This window comes from Myotis myotis, unplaced genomic scaffold, assembly GCF_014108235.1.
Source record: "Myotis myotis isolate mMyoMyo1 unplaced genomic scaffold, mMyoMyo1.p scaffold_m19_p_9, whole genome shotgun sequence".
Lineage (NCBI taxonomy): Eukaryota > Metazoa > Chordata > Mammalia > Chiroptera > Vespertilionidae > Myotis > Myotis myotis.
The window spans coordinates 49,549,824-49,566,225 of record NW_023416401.1 but is presented as its reverse complement, the minus strand read 5'-3'; the positions used below and the strand labels follow the sequence as shown (position 1 = coordinate 49,566,225).

The window sequence follows — 16,402 nt, the reverse complement described above, 5'->3', positions numbered from 1 at the left end:
TTCCTCCGCTTTGCCTTGTCACAATCCCTTATCATCAGTCACTCCTCATTGCAACATTCCCTCCTCCTCGTTGTTCAGAACAGCCCTAGCAAACAGGCACCGTGTACATGAAGCGATATGATTGACACCAATTTAATTCATATTTGATAAACTTCCAAGTGGCTTAAAACAAGTGGCAATAGAGCATAAGAATCTTATTGAAATCTTGGGTTGGGGTAAGCCATATAAAAATAAAGACAGGAGTTAAAAAGAAGAATAGACAATGAAAGAAAAGTATAAAGCTAGAGAGTAAAATTTCCAGAAAGGCTGTCTACAATCATTTAGGACCACTTCCTCCAACCTCAGTCTTCAGGGATCATGGATTGGATCATTTATGCGCTTCAAGGGAAAAATCACTAACTGTGAAGTACACATGTGTCAGCATCCCCCTGAGAAGTCTAGGTGAGGAGGTATCAAGAAACAGCATATCCACAGAGAATACCTGATCTCCATTTTCTTTAGCCTTGTACCTACGGGATACAAACCTGAAAAATGACTCACGAGAAAAAATAATGCACAAATCAAGAGACTTATTCAACACATTTTAAGTTGAACCGATCTCAACAAAGATGCCTACATCACTTCTGAGACTTCATGAGACCATTATCTGCTCCTTCCTTCTGGTTTCCAGCTTCTTTAATACCAAAAACTGCTACTCAAAATACATAATCTTTGAAGAGTCCGCCTCAAGATTTCCAGAGGTTTCGTGGAGCAAAGTTAATGGGCTCATCTGAACCCATGTGTCTGGAACAATACCAACAAAATGCCTTTTAAATCAGCCATTCTAAAGTTAGCGTCTACGGAATGCTACTTCAGCATCAAGGAACGGGACCCTCTGCGTTTATTTCATCAGTCCCTGGCAGCATTCTGGGCACAACGAACAGAAAATCGCGAGGAAAGAAAACTTTCAGAGCCTGCTTTGGGCCCCTTCGCATTCCTTTTTTAAGCATTACAAGACCGATCCTGGGCCCCAGATGCAGCTTTTGGATGTCAGATGCCGCAGGCAGATGTTTTTCCTTAAACCCGCTGTCTCTCTCAATCTGTTTATAGCTGTTTCCCTTTTACTTGCACCTCAAGTTCTTCCTGCTCACTGCACGTCCTAAAGGTTTCTTCCCTCCACACACACAGGGGCATTTTTCTATCATTTGTTCTCCTTTCTATAAGGTATGCATGCACCCACTCATCGGGTAACCTGTCCACCTATCACCGAGGTGTTTTCTTCCTTGGCCATCTTCAAGAAGTATTGTAATAAAAGTCCCATGTAGATTAAGTCCCCAGCTCTAGCCAGTTTGGCTCAGTGGACAGAGCGTCAACCTGTGGACTGAAGGGTCCCAGTTCGATTCAGATCAAGGCACGTGCCCGGGTTGCAGGCTTGATCCCCAGTAGGGGGCATGCAGGAGGCAGCCAATCAATGATTCTCTCTCATCACTGATGTTTCTATCTCTCTCTCCCTCTCTCTTTCTCTCTGAAATCAACAAAAATATATTTTTAGATTAAGTCCCCGAAGGTAGTGGCAACAGACAGTGTTTGGTTTTCCTAAGAAGGAAATACTGAGGTCACATGACTGGTATTATTAGACTCTTAAATCAACTGGGTATCAACTGCTGGGTTCCCATGATGAGGTCAGAGCTCTTTATTCACACCTGCATGTCTTTGTTCTGGGCTTGGAGATGTTCCTCAAACAAGTCAGACTAAGGATCTTCATTGTAAGTCAATTACACACTCCATGGCAGCCAAACCAAGCAGTAGATTTAAGACACGTATCCAACTGCACTATCAAACAGAATATGATCTAGATGAGAAGCAGGATGACAGGTGTGGCTATTTCTCATCCATGAAGGTGCCAGGGGACCGGGGAGTTTCCTGATGGTGATGAAATAGTTCTGTATCCTGGTGGCAGATTTTGCTCACCAACAATCATCCCCAAAATCACCTATCATGGCTTCTCCTCATCTTATAAATCTGGGAGTAAAGCAACATCTCCTATGACACTCCTGTTGCAATTCCTATGCCTCCTCTCCAGTTAGCAGACATCACCTTACTTCCTGGCTTACTTATTTATCATCTGTGCCTCTGCATTCACATATGAGCTCTATGAGCAGCTCGTCCCTGCTGACCAGTATGTCCCCAACACTGAGGACAGTGCAGTGTTTGTTGACTGAATGACTGAAGAGATGAGTGAAACATGTCCAAAGCAATGGCCTGTTATCAGACTAGGCAATTCTCAAACACATAGATCACCATGAAATGATGCAGATCATTACGAGATGACAAGTGTGTCAAGATCGTTTTATGTTTGGCTAAGGCAACACACACGATAAAAATTTGAGTGGTGTCTTTAATGCTAGCAAGAGTTATGAGAATCCCAATGCAAAGGCCTAATTCTTATGGAATTTTCTGAGGTATAAAGACCAGCAGGTAAGTAGATAGCTGGGAAGATAGGAACAAACGTTGACATCCAAATACACATGCCCATTTCCTCATCTCCAAAGATGTAATGGGATCTTGGTAGTATTTCCAAGTCATCCTGCAATGAATGGGAGTCCTCTATGAGCACAGAGGCAGAAAAGCACCAGGGAGACAGGTATGGCAGACACAGGTAAGGAGAGAGAAGAAAGAGCCCCTGTGTGATGCTGACAGGGAGTGGAATGATGTCATCACCTTCACCTTGTGGTTTCACAAGGGCTCTGAGAGGTCAGAGTGAGGGCTGCCCTTTCCACCAAGTCACCAGACTAGACCTCGCCTCCAGGCTGCTGAGACCTAACAGTCTACTGACCTATTCTTGAACCCATTGCTTCATGGTACCATGGACTCCCAGAAGGTCAGGTCTGGAAGTGTTCTTAGAAATAATCCTACAGTAAAGGTCAGCCCTGAAATGGGGTCTGTCTTCCCCGAAACAAGTCACATCACCGTTCAAAACAGGCGAGGCTTCGGACAACCCACCAGACATCAGAAGGAAATTCTTAGTGGGCTATGCTTTTAGATGTGGTGAAATGTTTTAAATAAAATGCTAACCTTACATGTATCTGCTTTAGGGAGGGGGAAAAAAACTCCCCCAAAAGACCTCTTAAAATCCCAGAATAAGAACAAGGACGCCAGTGACCCCCTGACTCTGAAAGTATACTTGGAGCCAAGCAGCCTGAAGTGAGTCTTCTGATACCAAAGTCAGCCGTGCTCCCTGACTCCCCTACATTTCACGCTTCTCTTAAAAGAAAACAGGCCGGACTGTTTCAGTAAATAACAAAAGGTCAGAGAAATGCTACTCACAACATGAGCAAAATAACGGCACAACCTGCCAAAACGTTTCCTAAGGCCTCACAGGCGGAAAAAGCCAGCGGTGCAACTGCGCACAGATCTGACTGATGAGGAGAAAGGTTCGTCCCCATCTTATCTGTCCTAAGCAAAACCTGCTCATATTTCATCAATAAGAAATTCAAATATAGATTCCGCCAGCAGGTTCAATCAGCACTTCACTATCATGCCCCTCATAAAGAAGCGGGGTGCCTACGTGTGTGGTTTGTTGTTTTAGGCTCCTCTCCTTAGGTTATATTTTGACTGTAGAGCTGAGTGTCAGTGGGGTGGGGAAACGATGTCCTCAGAGCTCAAGCTCAGTCAATTTTGTAAAATCTCCTCCTGGATGAAAGGTCTAGCTGGTTTCACTCCAACCACCTGATGGTGGGCCCTGCGTGTGTGTATCACCTTCAGAATTTCTCTGAGGTGAACAGGATGCAAATAGCATGATAAGAGCTTGAGAGAGAAAGAAGAAAAAAAAAACCAAAAACAACAAAAAAACATCCAGGGCAGAAACCAGCTCTCTTCACCACAGGATACTGCCCCAGCTGATGCTGCCGGATGTCATCTCCCTGGGCATCCCTGTTCTTAGTCGCACAGACAACGCCCCACACGAAGCCTCGTGGGCAGACTTGTTGCAATGACTGCTCTTATTCATCTCTGGCTTTACAGGGCCTTACAAGTAGTCGGCGCCCAGCACCTTCAGTGGGTTGACTCAATGGCGTCCATATTGTACCACATTCCTGGTTTAAAACTACAGGGCAGCATATTTGCAAAATAACTCCCAGGAAATACTATCCCGGCAAGATGTTACTTGGGTGCAACATAATTCTGATTCCATGATGAAATACACTCGGGGAATGCTTCATACAATTAGGTCCCCCCCACTCCGGAATCGTAATGCATATGAGCGTAGGAGAGATTCTGAGAAGGCCTGCAGGAAAGAAACCTGTTGAAGTTAGCATTTCCCAAGTGATTTCAGAAATTTTTTATCAATGAATACCTGTCAGCATCCTAAGGAACTAGTGTTTGGTAGAGGACATAGTCAGGAAAGCTACCTTAGAGTAATTTCTGATACATGGCTAATCATATGTACTCTGTCCTTTTAAGTCCAATTCATTCTTTCTTCATGCTATGTAATTGTGGTCGGTACTGCCCACATAACACCCTATTATTAGTTTCTTATTCTTTAACTTATTGCTTCATAATATCACAGACTCTCAGAATATCAGATCTGAAAGTGCTCTTAGAGATAATGACAAGGTAAAGGTCAACCCTGAATTTAACAGAATTGTTAACCAAAGCCCCCTCAATGAAGGGACTGGCCTCGGATGTCACAATACAATACATTTGGCTCCCTAATGGCAAGGGTGTTTTCAAGCTCCTATGGTTTGTCTCCCCACCCACACTGTAGACAGGGGTTACAGCAGTGGGTCCCCAGTGGGCAAGAGAAGGGACAGGATGAGAAGAGAAGCCACTTGAACGCCCACTGACGACCATGCACTTGCACCCCCATCCTCTCACTTAATTCTTACACAACTCTGTGGGTTGGTATTTGAAAGATGAGGAAGCTCAAGGCCACACAGTAAGCAAGTAGCTGAGCCAGGATTTGAGCCAAGAATAGTTTGACTCCAAAACACATACTCCTGCTAGTATATGAAACTCCTTCCACAAAGTGGCCCTCAATAAAAGCACGTTGAATTACATATTAAACCAGGAATTTGCATATCTGAAATTAAAGGCAGAGACTCTTGCAGCTAAGGCTGCAAGGACACACATAAAGTGAGCCTTTGTTTTCTATCAAAATCTTGTATCATCTGTGAATATAAAGAAGATAGGGTATTCTTTAATTCACTGGTAATGAAGTGAAAGTTTTTAATTAATGAAAGTTGAATCAAGTTAATCAAGTAATGAGAACAAAATTCTGGTTTTATTGAATATCACAAATAATATGATCATTTAATGTTAGAATTTATTGGCTTCTTTCAAGTGTCGATTCACTTGGTTATGGTTCACAAAATCTGTGATGGGCACAAGTCCAGCTAATATGATGATGATGGTGGTGAGTGGTATATTTCCATTTTATATACAAAAAAAACATATACTATCTAAAATTGCTGTAGTGCTAATAGAAAAAGGAAATTCTCTCTAGATTTAATCAACTGATGAACTCTGAGAGTGTTCTTTTTCATATTCATCTCATATTTATTTAAATCCAAATTTAAAAATTCAAACCCCTTTATTTTAATTTTTGAGGTATTTTGAACATTAGTTAAGTGATTTAATCAACTTACTGGTAGATTAACTGTCTTTTGAAGAATTTCTGAAGCAACATGTGGTCCACACATCCAAGTAAAATATTAAAATATTAAAAATGACAACAATAAACCAACAACAAGTAATAGTAGTCACAACTCCATGAGTAATCAATTTAAAAACAAACAAACCTGGTTTGGGAAGATTTATAGTGCTCTTTAAAATAATTAATGTGCAATCCAGCTTGGATACCATAGACTTTCAATATTGGCAGAAGGGGATATTTTTAACGTTAGTATTTAAAAGTCAACCATGATTGTGTAGCCTTAAGAGAAAGAATGACCAAGGATGCCATTCTATATTTAAATGTCATTTTATATTTGAACATCATTTTTTAGTTAGTGTTAGGGAGTCAATTTTAGCAATAGGTTTACCATCTGGAAATTAAAAACAAAAACAAGTTACAAGGGTGAATTTATGTCTACCAACTTTTTTTTCTAAAATCGGAGTAATGCCAATTTTCCCAATACTTCAAAAAAATCAATAACATCTTTGTCCACTAAGATTATTAGATACAATGACATGAAAGTTCACAAGGAAACAGAGCATATTAAACCTTGATCATCAAGGTTATGGTTTATCAACAGAAAATTTACTTTCAAGTGAACTGACAACTGCTACTTGACAGGCTCACTTGCTTCATGAACATCCCAAACCCCCTTTATTTGCTCCCTTTCCGCATACGTCCTCATGTCTTATTGGAGGAGTTCCTATAAGAAATAGCATTTGCCGTGTGGCTCAGTGGTTAAGCATCGACCTATGAACCAGGAGATCATTGTTTGATTCCTGGTCGGGGCATATGCCCGGGTTGCAGGCTTGATCCCCAGTGTGGGGCATGCAGGAGGCAGCCAGTCAGTGATTCTCTCTCATCATTGATGTTTCTATCTCTCTGTCCATCTCTCTCCTTTTCTCTCTAAAATAAAAAAAGTATATATTTTTTAAAAATTTTTTAAAAGAAATAGTCTTTCAATTCCTCCCATATCCAAGTAAACTGACAGGGTCAGCTCTGCACAGGTTCTACAGAGAAAAAGCCATCAAATCTATACCTGGAACAGAATAAGTAGCAGCAGAAATTAAGAAGGAAGCAGAAAAGGCAAATAGTTAGCTTCCTAGCACCTGCTATTCCAGATCTGATTTTTTTAAAGTGAATGTACAGACAACAGATACCACCTCCATAAACAAAAACCCATTTTAACGGTGAATGGAATGATTCCTGCAATGAACAGTCTGAATTTCCTCCTCGTTTTCCAAAATAATAGCGGCCGCTTACAGAGTCTGTAGTGCATGCCAGGTACTGTTCTAAGAACTTGGTTCATGTTAACTCGCAACAACACTTATAAGGAAGGTGCTTTGTAATATGCACTTTGCAGATGAGCAAAAGGAAGCATTGAGAACCAGGGAGGAAAGGGCAGAGATAAAGTCCGAATCCAGAAGCCTGCTTTGGGTCCATGCTGCTAAGACCTGACACTCTGCTGACCGATTAGGAAGTTCACTGGGTTTACTATTCTGACACGTTTGGATAAGAGGATGGTCAAGGCAGTTAATAGCAGGTTCCCATATAAGAAAATATTTCAACACTCAGAAAAGGGTTAAAATAGTCTGTGATTCTGCCACTGGAGCGCAGAACCAGAGAGACCTCCCTAGGAGCTGTCTGTGGGCTATTTCAAAACATCAGTGGCCAGGGTGAACCCCTCCTTCAGCACATGATCCATTTATATAGTGTCAGTTGGGGAAGAAAACTATCTGAGGTGGACATTAGAGACCTCTAGGATTCTTTCTTTCACATTCCAGATACGAATAATTTAATTGCTTGGAGTTAAAGACTTGTCTGTTTTTTAGGAAAATGAGATTTTTATTTGGGATTCCCCAGTATATTAGAAAGATGATTCTTAGTATAATTGTGGGCAAGAAGGAAATAATATACATATTTGTGGCTATGAGCAGCTAACCAGAAAAAAAAAAAAAGGGAAAGAAACTGTCTGGACTTGCACAGCACCAAAAACGGTTGGATGTTTGCTTTTTTTCCACACGAGTAAGCACTTCTTTCTTATCTGGGAGGATTCGTTTCCCACCTGTGTCTTTGACGTTCATGAAATGCATATAAAGTGACTGTTTATTTTCCACCCACGGAAAGCTGAAGTTATTCTTTCTCTGGGCTTTACTTTTCGGACTCACAATTTGTTTGGCAAGCTTCGGCGTGAGAGAAAGCTTCCTTTTATGTACAGCAGACTCCCGACTACTTAGAATGTTTGTTTGGGAGTTAAAGGGATGCCTGGTGTTTTTCTGTTTTATAACAATTACCATGTACAACATGACCGGACAAAAACCAAAATGTGCTCCAACTGAATTCCATCTTCCTTGTGAGTACTCCTCCCCATGGGCACCATGATTATCGACGCCAGATTTTTTTAAAGTTCAACATGATTGCTTATATTATCAATTAATGCATATATCCCAAATATGGGTCCTGGAACACATGCAGTTTGTGGCAGTCTGACCTTTGAGTTGTGCTGTCCTTACACTTCACACTGAGCGTTAGATTTCAACTCAAGTGAAGATTGGATCTTCGAGAGGTCTGCCACCGGCACCATCCTGATGGCACAGGAGGGGCACACTCCCTGTATCAGAGCAAAAACCACTGGATGGGAACAAAAAGACAGCAAGGCAAGAGGTCTTTCGCAGGTCAAGGGGAACCAGGACAGAGATGAGTGGAGAAGGGGCGGGATGCCAAGCTAGAGAACACGGGCCCTGCCTGGACCTGGATCTGGTCCAAGGTAGGGACCCGCGCTGTGAAGTGCATAGACCAGTCGTGGGCAAACTACGGCCCGCGGGCCGGATCTGGCCCGATTGAAATGAATAAAACTAAAAAAAAAAAAAGACCGTAGCCTTTTATGTAATGATGTTTACTTTGAATTTATATTAGTTCACACAAACACTCCATCCATGTTTTTGTTCCAGCCCTCCGGTCCAGTTTAAGAACCCATTGTGGCCCTCAGTCAAAAAGTTTGCCCACCCCTGGCATAGACCTAAGGAGCCTAGGGTTGCAAGTCTGATTCCTTGGAAGAGCACCTAGAAGAATCAAGCACTGGGGAGGTCTGGTCTGATCCCCTGCATTTGGCAGTCAAGATCATTTCCCCCATTTTACTGATAACACAGCTGAGGTCCAACAGAACTAAATGATGCAAAGCTAGAGCAGTATAAGGCCAGCGCCTTTTCCAGCTCCAGAAATGAGAGCCGGAACTTTTCTGGGTCTCATGTTATGCGTCACCAATGAAACGGGGTGGCACTGTGGACAGCTCCATCCAGAGCATGACTTCTAATAAACAGAGCAAACTCCGCAATGCTGCGGGTTCCGAGCCCCTTCCTCCTCCACCGAAACTGGACTGGGCCCAGGAGCACGACAGCCATCTACCTCCACGGCTTGGAGCACAGAGACCTCGAGGGACACAACTCTCTGTGCTTCTAATAGGAAAGCCAGGTTTGACTCATTGCACCATTCAGTTCTTCAAAACCTGACGTGGCCTAGTGTGAATCCTGAAAGTCGAGAATGTGGATCCAGAGAGACGCCACTTACTAGCCAGGATAGGTGACGTGGCTCTAAGAAACTGACTTCCTTTTCTCACTTTGCAACTCACTTGCTGAGTAAACTTGGGCTACCCGCTTCTTAGCCTTGGATTCCCCCAGCATAAAAAAAGCGGGAAAACAAAGTCTAACGACCTCTCGGGTAGTATGAAGAGGGCCCAATTGATGTTTTAAACCACATGGTCCTAGGACAGTGTGTGTGCTCTACGTGATCATCCATTAAAAACGTCTGTGGTTGGTTATGGACACACACACCGATATTTCTTACAAAAAAAAAAAGGGGGGCAAGGAATTAATTCTGTTTTTGTTTGGGGGTAATTTCACAAAATGTCATATTAAAACATTAACATTCTGAAGCCTAAATTCCATTGAATGTAGCAAAGGAACATAATAAAACCTGGTAACGGCAATATCCCAATCTGCAAGTTCCTTAAGGAGATGAATAAATTAACCAGATGGTTAATTAATCAAGTATATTTGATGGGACAAATACAGTCACTCATCTCATTCTGTTTTAAATTTAGTTTGAGAATTCTGTAAAAAAAAATGCTGCCATCCTGCATCTGTTGAATGCTAAGTTTGCCAGTTTTCCCCGTACCTCAGGTACAGAATATATATATGGCAGAATATAATGGGCAGGTACTGTTTTGTGACCACATTATTTAACTTTAAGATATTAGCACAGGGTTAAGCGGTGACTTAATCAGGGGCTACATATGCAAAGATGATGAATCTTAAATTTCTCTCCTGCCCAATACCCCGAATTTGTGAACTGGCTAGTTAGCCTGGAGTAGGGGTACATAGTTGGGGGATGGGGTCTATTATAGCTAGGGGCCACAAAAAAGGCTACTAAACCTTTCCACTCCACACAGGGCCTGCCCCTGGTCTTGAGCATCTTCCATCCCAGGCTCTAATGAATCCACTTAATCAGCCACAATATAAGTGGCATAATTAACCGTTGTGCTCAACATCCATTAAAACCAAATACATGTCCACTGGACAGGGCTGACCCAGGACAACCTTCCTCCAGACTGTTTTCACCAGTCTACCCAAAAGGGGAAAAGTTAGAGAAGATAGTGAAGTACTTTTAAGATGAAATTCATCCAATTTTAAAACATATAGTGTAATTTATTCTGAGGTTATGTCCTTCCTAGTTTTTAGTGTTCGATGTTCTTTTTCAAAATATATTTTTTATTGTTGATAGTATTACAGATATCTCCCATTTCCCCCTATTCACCCCTCTCCTCCTCAATGTTCTTTATTTCACCAGTGAGAGTAAATAGTAGGTAATTTCTAATATCTCAATGTGGCAAAGTAAGAAGTTAGCATCTCTATGTTGGCCCTTAAATTAAAAGAAAAAACACATAAGTTTGACGAGCACTGCCTTAGAATGAGTCACCTGCTGTTAACTACTCATAAAGAACAGAGACCCACGCGGGTATTTTTTCATGTGATCAAATAGTTAATCCTAGTAAGACACAAAGCTCCATTTCAATATGTAATGCAGAAGGATTTCAAAGGCTGTACTAATAAAAGGGATTTCCAAACTGAGCTAGAAAAGTGTGCTGCCATCTGAAGTCAAACACTAAATGTACTATACAAACATACATTGCATTGTCCTTCTTCATATGGTACAAAGCATTTTAATTAAAACCCACAGGGCATACAAAGGCAATATAATCCAGCAGACATCATCATCATAATAAAGAATGAAAACACTGTTGACGGGTTTGCCACCTGTAGATGCCCTCTATGGAAGCTGTAGACAAATATCGGTTCTACATCTGAGGACAGATGGCAGAGGATTTAACCATGCAACCAACCCAAAGGAACCCAGGTGTTATCAACCTTGGCACTAGTTGACAGACACTAGGAGGTGGCAGAGGGAGGGAGGCAGAAGAGCTCATGTTTTCATCTTTTCAATAAGTAATTAAGTGATGCTCTCTATGGTTAATAGAATAAGAAATGAAGCTGCAAAAATCTGTTTGAAATGTAAGCAATGCCCTTTAAGGGGAGGGGCTAGGAAAGGTGACACATACCATGGAGAGCAGCAGCTCAGGGGAGAGATGGGGCTGAATAACGGAGGGAAACCTCATCTATCCTAAAAGGAACTCAACAAAGCCAAATGCGTACGGACTGGAAAAGAGTGGGGTGATGGGTTGAGTTGCAACCCCCAAAAGATATATCCACATCCCACCCTGGTGCCTGTGAATTTGACCTTTATGGATAAATAGGGTCATTGGGGTGGCCTCTCATCCAATGAATGGTGCCCTCATAAGAGGAGGAAACACCATGTGACAACAGACACAGAGAGAGAACGGTTTGTGGCGACAGAGACAGACTGGAGAGCCACAGTTGTGAGCTAAGGGCCAAGGATGGATGGCCACCACCAGAAGTGGAAGAGACCAGGCAGGGTCCTTCCCCAGAGCCTTCACAGGCAGCGTGGCCCAGCCCATACCTGGATTTGGGACTTCTAGGCTCCAGGGCTGTGGGAGAGAATACATTCTACTGCTTTAAGCCCCCCAGTTTGCAGACACTAATATGAATGGTATACATATATCATTTAAAGATAGGAAGGCAATCACCAAAAGAACTTTAAAAAAGGGTGGGAGGGTGCAAAGGATATTGCCTGTGGGAAGTGGGTCTGAGGGAGGAGAGGAGAATACGGAGGCCATTATATTTTATTAATAAATGCCTTCTGGACTCTTTGATTTTTAAACCACACTGGTGTTCCTTTGATCTTAAAAATGTATAGATAAAATATCACTGGGATGTCCCGGTCAGATTTCTCCATGTCCCCCTGGCCTGGTCCCCACCCTCCAGTGGACACTCCCTGGACACGGTTCCCAGCTGTCTTCAGGGAGGACTGGAGCCGAGCAGGGAGGAAGGGAGCCAGGAGGCGGTGTCTGAATGTGCTCACACGCCTGCTGTGCACATCTCGAAATCAAACACAAAGTATTTTGGGACTTTCTGTGGGTTTGTATCATCGATGATGGTAATTTTCCCTATTGACTAGGGTGATGAAGAATCAACTCTAACAAAAACAGAGAGAACATCAGAGAGCTTGTCACTAGCTTCCTTTGTAGATTATCATGCAAAACAATGCCTGACAAAGATTTCAGTGATGAGGTTATGCACTATCAGGAAAACCTCACAACAGGCCTTCGTCACAAATGTTTGCTCATCAAATTGTATTTAACCCACAAAAGCAATGTTCAGTGCTCCCCTGTGGCCTGGATCAAGGATCTTCGATCTGTGCTGTGGGTTGTGAGTGTCCCGGCCCTAAGAAGTCCCATGCCCTTTGCTCACTCTAAGAAGAAAGCTCACATTGAACCCAGCAGCCTGTACTGCTGTGACAAGCTGTGTTGTCACCTCCCCCATGAACAGGCCTATTGATGACTGTGGGACCTAGAGCGAGAGCACCAGCCCCCTTAGTGGAAAGAGCAGGAGGCGTGTCAGTGTTCCTAGCATGCCCTGCGAGAGAGGAAGAGGACGCAGAGGACAAACATGCTGTGTGGGCCCGGGGCCTCTGCACAGGTCTATCTGCACGCAGCTACCTAAGGGCAGCTGGGGAGCACTTTGCCATTTGTTGGCTGGAAACAATGAGATGTCTTACAGCTATCACATGGATGAACACGCAGGAGGAGGAACAAAGGGGCGGTGTTTTATCAGGAGCAACATCCTAATTGCAGTTAATACACTGTCCAAAGGGAAACAGTTTGCTTTCACCATCAGCCCAGCCTTTGGTTTCCATGAGTAACATCTCCCAGCCACCCAGGGGGGTACTTTCCCTACCCACTAGGCTATCGCACATCCACACTCAGCAAGTCTTCCCTTCTGGGTTGCAGATGCCAAGATGAGCCAGGATGGGCTTCCCATGAGAAAACAAGTCACAACCCACAGAGCCACTGCATGTGGCATCTATATTGGACACAATGCATAGAATGGCTCCGTTTTCATGATGTGAGCTCTCATAGAGCTCTCCCTCCAGCCCCGCAGAGGGAAGGGGCTATGCATGCACCTAGCACTGATACCTTCAAGTGCACACATCTGCTTTCCACTTGTTTCGGGTACTGTTCTCCATAGTTGGTCTCTTCTCCTTTCTTGCTTTAAAGCATCACCTCTCAACACACCATGATGAAGATCAAACCCTTAGACTCAGATGTTCCAAAAACCTGATCTATTAGATGTGCTTTGATCACATCTGGCTACTTCTCATCTGCTTAGTTCTTAGTCATATTAATGCTGCTGTAAACACATTCTATCATTCGGGTTATGCTGTAAGCCTAACCTGTCTTTGCTAGTACATAACAATGGACTATCTCACTTTCCTCATTCCGCACATACACACACATGCACGCACACGCACACACACAGCCATGTATCATCTGAGGACACAGGCTGAGTTCCCTAGCCAATGTCACTGAAAGCAGGCCAATACCCTGTCGATTTCCAAGTCCTGGGTTTATGATGTAAATTAAGAGGAACATGATGACAGCTTCACAAACCTATTTTACCAAGAAGAGATTTTAGTAGCTACTATTCTGTAGAACTTTCTGACATGACAGGGCATGTCTGTACGAAGCAGACCCATTCCTGAGCCGGGCTCACCTTGGCCAGCAGGAGTAGACCCCAAAGGGACATCCAGATGACAGTCGCTCAATCCCTAAGAATGAACATGACCCAGCTCCTTAGGGGTCAGATTTAGAACTAATGAGGCTCCATCCATATTATATAACAAACTCTCTAGGGAAAAGGTGGCTATTTCTAATTGATTTTAAAGGGGGGGGGGGGAGCCTGGACCAAGTGTCCCCATCTCCTCCCATTCTCCTGGCAGACGAAGATGGGGATGGACCAAATGGGAAGAATATGAGGAACAATAACTGTATAAACAAGAAGAAATAAAATGAAAAAGAAAAATAAACATGAGCTGGATCGGGGGGGAAAAAAAAGGCAAAACAAGCAGAAATGATCTTTTGATAAGAACGGTATTACATAATACGGCGCCTACAACATGTAAAGTCACTTTGCCCGACAAATCACTTTTCTACAAAGAATTAAGAGAGCAGAATGAACACAAAAATCAATTAAGGTCCAGAGAAGGGCTCCAGCCCCCTTGAGGGGCTTCTTATCCAAACATTAACTTCCTAATGCAGGTACTGTCAGGCTGTCTACTGGAGGGTATTTTTTATTATCACTTGAGCTTGTCTGTTTGGAGAGTCCGTTTCCCATTTTAGTGCACAAGAAAAGGTTAAGTAGGAGAAGCAGAATGCTCATCCACTTAGGAAATGATCCAATGCACCCCAGCGCCAGAGGCTCTCGGGCCTCCTGTGGCGCATCGGCTTCCAAGGAGCTCTCCTGGCTGCACCCAGCACCCAACAGTGCCCCTCCCTCCAAGGGAGACCACAGCACCCCCATTCCAGCCGTTCCCATCAGGGACAAGGCAGACAAAGAGCAAACCAGCACGGAGCTTGGCCCACAGGAAGCACAAAATACATTTTCACTGAAGAAACGAGGAGAAAGAAACGGATGTCTGACCCAAAGGAATTGTTGAACACCAGAGCCCACATGCTCCTGGTATGAGCCGCGCAGGGCAGCCCGGCCTCACGCAAGACAACTCAACGTGCATTTGTCCAATGACTGAGACAAAGGGAGAGCTTTGAAACTTACGCAGACACATAAACATACTTGAGGAGGAAATCATATTTTTATTATGCTGTTTATGCCCTTTGAGAAGTGTGGTGATACATTATCTGAAAAATAAATTAGAATGTCCCACTTTGCCATACAAAACGGAATTTTTGTAATCTGGGGTTTGCCTAAAGATGAGAGCACATATACTCATTTTGAAAAAGTACACATACTCTGTACAAGCACAACATGCCGGAGGAGGCTCCGAGGAGCCTGAAGGTGAAGGGTGTCTCACCAGTTAGGATGTGCAACTGGGGTGGGCGGTGAAAATAAAACACTGGAGGTAGGAACTCACGCCAGGGTCACAGCTCAGTGTCCTGTTCATAGTAAGTGCGGGGTTTTTTGACCAAATTTGGCCTTCTTAGACCTCCAGGGCAGCCCTTCTGCATTTCCAGGAAGGAGGTGGATAAGAGGCTATTTTGGTCTGTCTGCCCATCTGGTCTCTTTGTAGCTGGTTAGCTCAAGCACTCAGCTCACCGTCCGGCCAGCCCATTACATGCCTTTGCTGACCACTTGGCCATCCCACCATGACATGGGACACTCACTGGAGACAGGAGACACCCAATAAGAAAGTCCCAGGGGGTAGGTACCCGCTCCTCCCCCTTCACAGTGCAATTCCAGGCTGTGGGTCAGCAGCATCCTTGACCCTGAGGAAGGGAAAAGCATATCAGAACCTGACCGTATTGTCCCCAAATAAAGAACTCACATCAACAGGGAGTATAAAAATGTTATTTAGAACTTCTGTTCTCAGATGTGTAATACAAAGGAGAGCTTGTTGTGCCAGGGAACAAAGTGATCCAATATTCACAAAGCAGGAATTCTCCCTCTGCACATTTTGTTTCCAAAACACTTAGGAATACAGCAAGATTTCAAGTTGGGGTAAAGAAGCTCCTTTTGGAAGCAAGAGAGGAGATAAGTGAAATCTTTCACAGACAGGATGAAATTCTTCCAAGAAAGCTGTACGCTTGCTGTGAATGTCAGCATTTCGGGGCACCCCAGAGTAAATGGTGAGAGGCTCTGGCCCCGGACACATGGCATGGGTATGGGTGAGGGGGGAAAGAGGGCTGAGAGTTTTAAAGCTACAGAATATTCTGGCAACATATCATGGGAATGCAGGAACCTCAAGCATTTTTTAAATTAACCTCTTAGGCCTAGGGTTCCAGGCAGACCAGGTAGTTTTGCTTCCCCTGGGATTGCTGCCAGAAAGGAACAAGCAGTGCTTCTTTATTACATATTTTAGAAACCTGTTTTGTTACCTGCAGGCGAGTCAGGTGGTAAGGAGACTTCTTTTATCAAGGTGGGGGCTGGGGGAGCAGGCCGGCTGGGGAGCGACCTTTCTCTCTTGAACGTTCACTGCACGATAACTCAGAAACAAAACCCCGACCAGAAGAAAACTCAAGGGGAATCCATATGTTCCCCTTACTTTGATGTCATTAGAGTTACTTTCCCACGGCAAACAGTCACCCTCTCCCCTTGGCTGGAG

General features: G+C 43.6%; 1 protein-coding gene across 4 annotated transcripts in view; it reads right to left on the bottom strand.

Annotated features, from left to right (window-relative positions):
* BCL2 (BCL2 apoptosis regulator) overlaps nt 1-16,402 on the bottom strand; it is a 164,489-nt gene that overhangs the window by 97,423 nt on the left and 50,664 nt on the right. The window lies entirely within an intron of this gene.